An 11,156-nucleotide genomic window follows, 5' to 3' on the forward strand; every position below is an offset into this window, starting at 1 on the left:
TCATATGACTTTTGGTCTTGTCAGCGAATTTCAAACGACCATCCTTGATAGCATTCTGAATTAGATCCCTGAAAAGAAAACATTGTGAGGTTTTATGGCCTAAAAAACCATGATATTTACAAAAGCCTCGCTTCTTCCGTTGTTCTAACGGAGGAATTTTAGAGTTAGGAGGCACTATCATTTGGCCATCTTTTACTAATCAATCGAATATTTCGTCACATTTGGTGACATCGAATGTATAGGTTTTCTTAGGAAATCTATCGCTTTTATCATTTTCTACTGGATTTTTCCCGTTGGCAGGGGTAAGTAATTTGCAAGCATAAGGCGGCGCTTCTTTTAATTCAGCTAGATCTATTTCGACCTCCTCTATGCTATATGAGTCATCGAAGGTTTCGCTATCAGTGTCTTCGACTTCAACATAAGATATTCTTTCTTTCTTGTAACTCTTGTTCACTTTAGCCTTTTCTGCTTTCAGCCGTTCGACCTGTCGAACCCTATCTGCCAATTGGGCCATGTCTCTTAAATATTGGGTATCTAATTTCTTTCTAATCGAATAGTCTAAACCACAAGCGGCTATTTCGACTAATTCGTGCTCTGGGATGACTGTGAAACATCTTGATTTCAACAAACGAAACCTGTTTAGGTAATCATCAATAGGCTCTGTGAACTTCCTTTTAATGCTAGCAAATTCCTTCAAACTTATCTTTGTTTGACCCATGTAAAATTGTTCGTGGAACAATCTTTCCAATTGTGTCCATGTATCTATGGAGTTTGGGGGTAAAGTAGTAAACCAAATGAAGGCATTTTTCGTTAATGAACTAGGAAAATACTTGATCCTTAGATCTTCGTTCCTTGCTAACGTTCCTGCCTCTGTTAAATATCTGGCTATATGTTCCACCGTCGATTCGCTAGTATCCCCTGCAAATTTGGTAAACTTGTGTACCTTTATACCTCTTGGCAATTCACTTTGCATGATGTATTCAGGTATGGGAGATGTGTAATTTGGACGTCGAAATCCAGTATTAAAGCCGTTATTAGCCATTATTCTTTCTATCATGGCAGTAAGATTATTTTATGTTGCCAGATCATTTCTCCTGACTCTGTGGACAACTTCGTCAGGATGTTCGTCTCTCCCTACCATAACTAGTCTGGGCTGTTGTCGGGGAATAGCTTGTTGGCCAGTATCAGTCGTTTCGATTTGAGTTCCCAGTTCGACCGCTGGATTCTGTGCGACTGGATTTGGCCTTGGTGGGGGTACTATGTTTCAGATTTGTTCGACAATTGGATCCTCTTCTTGGTAGGTTGACTGGTTATTCCTTCGTCTATTTTGTGGGACTCCTAAAAAATCTGCCATTCGCCCCAATTGCGATGATAATCTTTGGTATGTTTCTGCACTATCCTGGCTAGACCTAGTAATGCTTGCTACTATTGGATTAAAGATTGTTCCTAATTCTCTAGCAAGGAGTCCTACCATATCCTGGTTACTTGCATCCATTTCTTGTCGAAATGCTGCTTGAGTACTAGTGGTCATAGGGGGAATCTGAGCCGACAAACCAGTATTGTGTGCACTTCGACCTACTGAACCCATGTTTGGTGAAAACGCCATTGTGTTGGCTGCAGTGTATGTAGGCCTTGTTCCTCGTAATCCTGCCATGTACGAATATGGCATCCCGTATGGCATATTTTGTCTCGAACCATCTACAGCGAATGATGGTCCTGGGGTATATAAATAATTTGCAGCGTTCGTCGAGACGGGTGGTATCTCGCTTGTGCTTACAAACGGAGGAGCGGTAGTCGATACTGAAATTGGGATACTCCCAGTTGATGTGGAAGTATTTTCAATTATGGCTTGCGAACTAGCCGCGGGTTCAGATCTTGTCGCAACCGGCATGGCCTGCGCTCCTTGAGTGGAAGTCGAAACATTCGTCGCGTTTGGCGCTACTGTTCTTGATCCTTGTGGGGGATTTTCTTCGCCCCCTGCACTGGCCGCTACGACCATTTTCTTGTTGTACCTTCGTTTAGGAACTGGATTTGCACTGTTGGTTAATTTACCGTTCCTAAGGTTCATACAAGGTCTTGACAATTTCTAGACAAAACAAAACAATCAATTAATAACACTTAGTTTGACACAGTCCCACTGGGCGTGCCAATTTGTTTACGGTGATTTCCGGTAAACAACCGCTAGTCTTCCAAACTATAATAAATATGATTTGGTTACTCGCAGGATCGACTAGATTGATCTTAGGACATAGTCAAACGAAAGGTTTATTGATGTGATTTGGTTCATACCTGTTTGTTTTGATTTCGAGAAATTTATGTTCAAATGACTAATCATTCGAGATAACGCTGGTTATATGAGTTAGTGTAATTTCAACGCATAAATCGTAATAAGAAAACATGTAAATTGCAAGAATGTAAATTGCAAGAAAATTAACATGCAAGAATATAAGTCGCAAGAATATAAATTGCAGGAAAGTAATGTGCATAAAATTAAATGACTTCGAAAGTAAAAGTTAAACAAGGAAAGTAAATTGCAGGAAACGAAAAGATATTTGATAAAAGTAAATACACATGTATTCAAATTGGTGGTGTCATACGTATATTTCTCAGCGAACTCTTTCTCTTAACACTTGATACTTGAGCGATATGTGAGTGATTTGTACAAAATGAACACACGAAATCCTATCATTAAGACTCCTATTTATACTAAATTTGACCCTAACGGTCATACAATAATCTAATGCCACGTTATCCATGAGAAATCTGGGGATGCCATCTGTCTATGTGCAGTTTATAGAAACCGTTTCGCAATTCAAACCTTCCCGCTCAAGTCCTTTTCGACATGTGGCTATATAGTTATATTCGAAAATGTTACGGAAACACATTAAGCTTCAGTACTTTATGTAATTTTCCGCGAAATGTCTAAGTCTTGGCAAAGGTATCTTCCGTGTTAGCTTCGATACTTCTCTCCTTCGTTTCAACTTAGACTTTTTCTTAAAGCATAGCCATCAGTAGCCATTTTTTAAATCTTCGAAGATGGTCATCAGAAACCATCATTCTTCGAACTTAAAACCTTCGAAGATCAACTTCTTAAACGAAATCTCCAGCTAACACTAGCAACACATCATTGTTGCCTTATTAACGAGAACTTCATGTGACCTGACATAACTTTTTTGTAATGAAGATCATATGTATAGTTATTGTTTTTCCAATATATATTTAAATTTAATTAAAAACATAACTTTTGTTGCCCGAGTATACTTAATAACAATAAATAAGCTCAATATTTTTATTGATTTATTTCAGCATGATCATGTATTTCAAAGTCACACTCGATCAAGGAGCCTGTAGATATTACTCATTAAAATGTAGGATATGAAAATTTCATTTATGTTGCTCATGTCCATCCACACGACTCATTGAATATGTAAGTACTGACTTTATAATCGTCTCGTTACAAACAATATTTGACAATTCTTAAATGATCAACTCCTTAATATCCTCATGTAGGAACTTAGTGGTTTCCAGTCAACTTGTGACATACACCACTATCACTATAAGAAAATTTATGACACTTGCATAAAATTATATAGTATCGTGAACAATATCTAATTTTGTCTAAAATTAACCAAATATTAACAAACCCATAAATATCGACTTTGTTCGGGTTTAGGCACAAGTTAGGTTCATCTAAATCTAAATGACCCGGTCAAAATTTATGACATGGTTTAGGTTGATTATAATCCAACCTTGCATAATGGTATAATTTTGCGACATGAAAAATGAAAAAAAAAAAGCTCAACTTTGTTCGGGTTTAGGCACAGGTTAGGGTCAACTAAATGACCCGATCAAAATTTATGACATGGTTTGGGTTGCATAACAGTATAATTTTGCGACAAAAAATGAAGAAAAAAAATTGACAGCTGTTGGATTTGAACCCACGCTCTTTCGGACCAGAGCCTAAATCTGGCGCCTTAGACCACTCAGTCAAACTGTCTTGTTGTTTAATTTCATCAACTTTAGCCACTTATATGGTACTCACCATATGATATCTCACTTTATACTGTATTTCTCAAATTAGCGCTAGTGTATTTTAAGAATGCACCATAAAATCATAAATGAATCTTATTCATTTATTTAATCTCTTTTTTATTTATCCTTTTGTGTTTGATCTTTTAGATTTTAAATAGAAAGAGGTGTCTAGCAACACATCATTGTTGCCTTATTAACGAGAACTTCATGTGACCTGACATAACCTTTTTGTAATAAAGATCATATGTATAGTTATTGTTTTGCCAATATATATTTAAATTTAATTAAAAACATAACTTTTGTTGCCCGAGTATACTTAATAACAATAAATAAGCTCAATATTTTTATTGACTTATTTCAGCATGATCATGTATTTTAAAGTCACATTCGGTCAAGGAACCTGTAGATATTACTCATTCATATGTAGGACATGAAAATTCTATCTATGTTGCTCATGTCCATCCACATGACTCATTGAATATGCAAGTACTGACTTTATAATCGTCTCGTTACAAACAATATATGACAATTCTTAAATGATCAACTCCTTAATATCCTCATGTAGGAACTAAGTGGTTTCTAATCAACCACTGACATACACCACTATGACTATAAGAAAAATTATGACACTTGTATAAAAATTGTGTAGTATTCATTTAGTGGGTCAACCGAGTATAAATATCATTTATAATATTATATACATATCCTATTTATTTATTTTTGGGTTATGACCACCGGTTTAGTCCAGTTCGGGGGTCAGTTCTGGCATCAAGTGGTTCCAGCCCCCTCTCGATCGTAGTTGCGGGGGATCGAACCATTGTTCTCCCTACAAAATTCAGCGCCAATCACCACTAAACCAACTAATGATTGGTTATATACATATCCTATTTGATAGTAAGACTTTACTACAAATACTTTTAGAATGATATCTTTATATTTAATAGTTCCCTCATTTAAGTCATGCATAATGTTTCATTAAAGCAATTAAATATTATATGAATTTATTAATTTAAAGACACATATAAGAAATAATTTTTTTTATTATAAATAATCAATAAGATACAAGTTTTAACTTCAATTATAAAGACATTGGACTATGGGCATACACCAGGACCGATCCAAATATTTTAGAGGTCCGTGGCTAATAATAAAAATGGACCCTTAATAAAAAAAACTAAATAACAAATTTTGAATTTTGATCATATAATAATTTTTAAAAAGATTTAATTATGAAAATAAATATTATTTAAATTTTACATTAAAGACATGGCCTCATAAAAAATAAGAAATGATCTATAAATATTTCAATATTACGAGAGGAAGGCTAAACAACAAATTTACAATTGAGGATGCAAACACTTACATTTTAATTACAATATTAAAATTGAAGTATTTTAATTAATAAACAACTAAAAATTAAAATTGTAAAATATTAGAATTCAAAGCAACCATTTGCTTTTGTCAAATATCGCAAATCACTTAAACAATTATAATCATATGATAAAAAAATATAAACATTCAAAATTTGTATGTTAAATAAATTCTTAAAATTATGAAACCCGCACAATTTTGAGACATTGCGATAAGAACATCAACATTTTACTAGAGTTGATATAGTATCGTGAACAAAGTTCTTGAACAATTTTGACTAATCCTGCACAGTCGCGCCTTACAGATTTTTTTTTGGGATAGACTGATTTACCTCACTAAGACCAAATTAGACCTCCAATATCCAGTCAAACAACCCAGTCTATTCTTGAGCAACCCAACCACTACTCATCTTGAAGGAGTTGGGAGAATTGCCAAGTACATTAGATCATGCCCAAAAATTGGGTTCTTTTATCCTTCATCTTCACACCTTCGAATCAAGGCTTTTTGTAACTCTAATTTGGCCACTTGCCCCGAATTACTCCATATTCATAGGCGACTCCTTCATTTCTTAGAAGTCTAAAAAACAAGCCGTTGTGTTAAAATAATCTTCTAAGACAGAGTATCGGGCCATGACCATAACTAGGATTGTTCATAGTTTAATTCTTTAAAAAAAATTGAATTATATCATAATAAGGATTCAAAAGAACCAAAGTGAACTATTATAGTTTTTATTGGTCAACTAGTTTTTAATTTAGAATTGAAGTGAAATATTATTATGCAATTTAGCGCTAGTGTATTGTAAGAATGCACCATAAAATCATAAATGAATCTTATTCATTTATTTAATCTCTTGTTTATTTGTCCTTGGGTGTTTGATCTTTTAGATTTTTGTAACATTGACAATAATATTAAATTACTTATTTAATATTATAACTAGAAAGAGGTGTCTAGCAACACATAATTGTTGCCTAATTAACGAGAACTTCCTGTGACCTGGCATAACCTTTTTGTAATAATGATCATACCTATAGGGTGCGTTTGATTTGTAAAATATGAAGTACTAGATAGAACAGTACTAGGCAGTACAAGACAACTTTTTGTATTGTACTATGTTTGATGGTTAATACACTGAATAATTTTTTTCTCGATTTTGCTTGGTATGTCTATGTACCAGACAAAATAATATAATTTTTACTATAATATTATTTATTGATATATAAAATATAATATTTATGAAGCAAAATATTAAATAATAAAGAGGAAAAAGATGAAGAAATAAATTTTTTGCTCTACTTTATTTAATATGTTTATGCAACAGACCAAATGATATAATTTTTTATATAACATTTTTTATTGATATAAAAAATATTGTTATTTATGAATAACAATATTAAATAATTTGAAGAGAAGAAAAATAATAAATAGAGATTTTTTTCTCTACTTTGTTTGATATGTCGATGAACCGAATGAAAATAATATAATGTTTATTTAATATTGTATTGATATATAAAATATTAATATTATATTTATGAATTAAAATATTAAATAATGAGAAAGAGAGTAAAAAATAATGGTATTTTCATATTTTTTTGATGATTTGTGCTTGGGACAAAAAGTTGTCCCATGGTTTAGTGGGAGACGAGAATTCATAGTTTTGTCCAGTACCATGATAAGTTTCTGCATCAAAGAAGGTACAAAAAAAGTTGTCTTGTCCATTACCTCATTTTTGAATCCCCATTTAGTTATCTCAATTTATCCAATATTTATTACTCTTTCTATAATAAATTTGCTTTAAATAAAAAATTGAATATTAGGAAGTTAAAATGGGATATTATGAGAATAAAATTGAACAATATGAAATTGAATTTTTAACATTATAGAGTTAATTTGCTTTAAATTAAAAATTCAATATTATAAATTAAATTGATTTGAACGTAAACCTTTGTATACTGTAAACATTAACCTGTAATTAAAACTGGATTTTTAACAATATAGAAGTAACTTGCTTAGAATTAATTTGCTTTAAATTAAAATTTGAGCGTTATAAAATTAAATTTTTTAATAAACTTTTAGCGTTATGAAATTAATTTTCTTAATGAACTTCCCTTGTGATATTTATATCCAGCCTTTGTTTTATTTTATTCATTTCATAGGAATATTTTCTTCAATCCCTAACCGTAGAAATATTGCGTTAATATGAAGAAAAAAATCATTTCATAAGAAAGCTTTCCTTAATCTCTAATATTGCATTGATATGAAAAAAAATAAACTTTGAAGCGTTTCCAGTGCTAGAAAAGTCATAGAGCATTGTGTGAGATATTGGATCGAACTCTAGTATTGTCGAAGGGTAGCTTCTTGGTTCGACAGTTCGATAGAGTTAAGCATGAAGTCGAAGGATTGTTCACATGCTGGTGTCGAAGTGTGCATGCTGTAGTCGAAGATGGGTCTAGCATGCAGATGTCGAAGATGCTAGGGTTGTTAGCATGTTAAATTAGGTTTTAGTGTTTAAACCCTAATTTGTTAAGTTAGCTTGTTTATTAAGTTGGCTTGTGTAATGGGCCTTGCTGAAAAAGCCTATTAGTTAGTATGTTAGGTTTTATTATAAATAGCATACTAGTCTCTCATCATTGCTAAGCTGCAAATCCTAATTTAGGGTGAGAGAGGTTATTTGTTATTCTTGTAAACTTGTAATCTTGTTTTAAGAGAAAGCGAAAGAATAGCAGTTATAACCAATTATTGTGTTCCTCATCTTCCTTGTCCTTTATTCTTCCTTGTTTTATACTTTGTTCTTGGCATTGAATTCACAACAAATTGGTGCGGTGAGCGTGGAGAAGATGCCTTCAACAAAGTATGAGATTGAAAAGTTCACCGGAGTGAATGATTTCGGTTTGTGGCGCTTGAAGATGAAAGCCCTACTGGTTCAGCAGGGTTGTTTGGAAGCGTTGAAGGGAGAGGTAGCCATGAATGCAGAATTGACGGCAGCGGAGAAGACGAATATGATCGAGAAAGCACACAGCGCAATTTTGTTGAGCCTTGGTGATAAGGTTCTCCGGCAGGTATCAAAGGAGACGACGGCATCAGGGTTATGGGTGAAACTTGAAAGTTTGTATATGACCAAATCGTTGGTAAATCGACTCTACCTGAAGCAAGCTTTGTATTCATTCAAGATGATTGAAGACAAAGTGTTGGCTGAGCAGTTGGATATGTTCAACAAGCTGATTCTTGATCTTGAAAATATTGATGTGAAGATCGATGATGAAGATCAAGCGCTGTTACTATTGTGTTCTTTGCCTCGATCACATGCTCACTTCAAAGAAACTCTCTTGTATGGAAGGGAGTCCCTGACGTTTGAAGAAGTTCAATCAGCCTTGTACTCTAAGGACTTGAATGAACGAAAGGAGCATAAACCTTCGACTGTTGGCGAAGGTTTGGCCATTAAAGGAAAACTCTTACGAAAGGATGGTAAGTTCGACAAGAAGAAAGGCAAAAGCCAGTCGAAGTCTTACAGTGGCGAAGCCTTTGGCATTCGATGCTACCATTGTAAGAAGGAGGGTCACACAAGAAAGGTGTGCCCTGAACGCCTGAAATATCATGGAGGTAAGGATAATGGCAACGCTGCCATTGTTCAAGATGATTTCGAATCATCTGATGTTCTTGTGGTTTCAAGCAGTGACTCTAAGAAGGAGTGGATTATGGATTCAGGTTGCACTTGGCACATGACTCCAAACAAAGACTTGTTCGAGGAATTATGTGATCAAGATGGTGGATCAGTATTGCTGGGAAACAACAAGGCTTGCAAGATTGCAGGTGTTGGATCTGTGAGATTCAAGCTCCATGATGAGTCAATAAGGTTGTTGACTGAAGTCAGGTATGTTCCTGATTTGAAGAGAAATCTGCTTTCTCTTGGTGAATTCAACAAGAAAGGATATGTTTTCCAAGGAGAGAAAAGTATCCTAAGAGTCATGAAGGGTTCGAAGGAAGTCTTGAGAGGCGTGAAGAAACAAGGCTTGTATACCCTTGAGGCTGAAGTTGTAAGTGGTTCGACAAATGTTGCATCCATGAAACCTTTGTCGAAAACAGAAATCTGGCACATGAGATTGGGCCATGTCAGTGAAAGGGGTCTGGTCGAATTAGGGAAACAAAATCTGCTTGGTGGAGACAAAGTCGAAAAGCTGAAGTTTTGTGAACCCTGTGTACTTGGAAAATCTTGCAGAGTGAAGTTCAACAAAGGCAAACAAAGAACACATGGATCCATTGATTACATCCATGCTGATCTTTGGGGGCCTGCAAGGTGTCCATCACATTCAGGAGCAAGGTATTTTCTATCCATAGTAGATGATTATTCCAGAAAATTATGGGTATTCATCCAGAAGACTAAGGATGAAACTTTTGAGAATTTCAAAAGTTGGAAGACTCTGGTTGAAAATCAGACTGGCAGAAAGGTCAAGAGGTTGAGAACCGACAATGGCCTTGAATTTTGCAATGAGGCATTCGACAGTTTTTGTGCTGCCTCTGGTATTGCAAGGCATAGAACTACTGCAGGTACTCCACAGCAAAATGGTTTGGCTGAAAGGTTTAATCGAACTATTTTGGAGAGAGTCAGATGCATGTTGACTAGTGCCGGTTTAAAGAAGGTGTTTTGGGCTGAGGCTGTTTCGACAGCAACATATCTGATAAACAGATGTCCTTCGACAGCGTTAGATATGAAGACACCTGAAGAAGTTTGGTCGGGACATCCACCAGATCTCGACAAACTGAGAGTATTTGGCTGCATAGCCTATGCTCACATTAGGCAAGACAAGGTCGAACCTAGAGCTCTGAAATGCATGTTCATGGGATACCCTGAAGGAGTCAAAGCTTATAGGCTATGGTGCCTAGAGCCAGGTCACAAGAGGTGTATCACCAGTCGAGATGTAGTTTTCAATGAAGCTGAAATGGCTTTTAAGAAAACTGATGATGTTGGTCGAAGTACAGAAACATCTGACGAAAAGCTGGAACAGGTAGAGATTCCTGTTGAGGTGGAGCATGTTGATGCTGAATTGCATATCCCAGATGAAGTCGAAGAAGAAGCAGAAGATGCTGAAGTTGAGGAAACTGACGATGACTACCTATTGTCGAGAGATAGGTCGAGAAGAGTCATCAAGCCACCTCAGAGACTTGGATATGCAGATCTTATAGCTTATGCCTTAATCTCTGCAAGTGAGGTTCTAGACGAAGAACCTAGAGACTATAAGGAAGTTATGAGGAGTCGAAATAAGACTGAATGGCTGAAGGCCATGGATGATGAGATGAAATCTCTTCATTATAATCATACTTGGGAACTGATCAAGAAACCTGTTGGGGCAAGGTTAGTCAGCTGTAAATGGATTTTCAAAGTTAAGGAAGGAATTGAAGGAGTGACGTCGAAAAGATACAAGGCAAGGTTAGTTGCAAGGGGTTTCACTCAGAAAGAAGGTGTCGACTTCAATGATGTGTTTTCTCCTGTTGTGAAGCATAGGTCCATTCGAATGTTGCTTGCCATGGTGGCACAGTTCGATCTTGAACTGGAACAGATGGATGTGAATACTGCATTCTTGTATGGTGATCTAGATGAAACGATCCTGATGAGGCAACCTGAAGGGTATGTCGAAAAGGGGAAGGAAGATTATGTGTGCAAGTTAAAGAGATCTTTGTATGGGCTGAAACAATCTCCTCGACAGTGGAATAGGAGATTCGACAAGTTCATGGCACGCATAAGTTTCATTAGAAGTCAG

Source organism: Vicia villosa, unplaced genomic scaffold, assembly GCF_029867415.1.
Source record: "Vicia villosa cultivar HV-30 ecotype Madison, WI unplaced genomic scaffold, Vvil1.0 ctg.001404F_1_1, whole genome shotgun sequence".
Classification (NCBI taxonomy): Eukaryota; Viridiplantae; Streptophyta; class Magnoliopsida; order Fabales; family Fabaceae; genus Vicia; species Vicia villosa.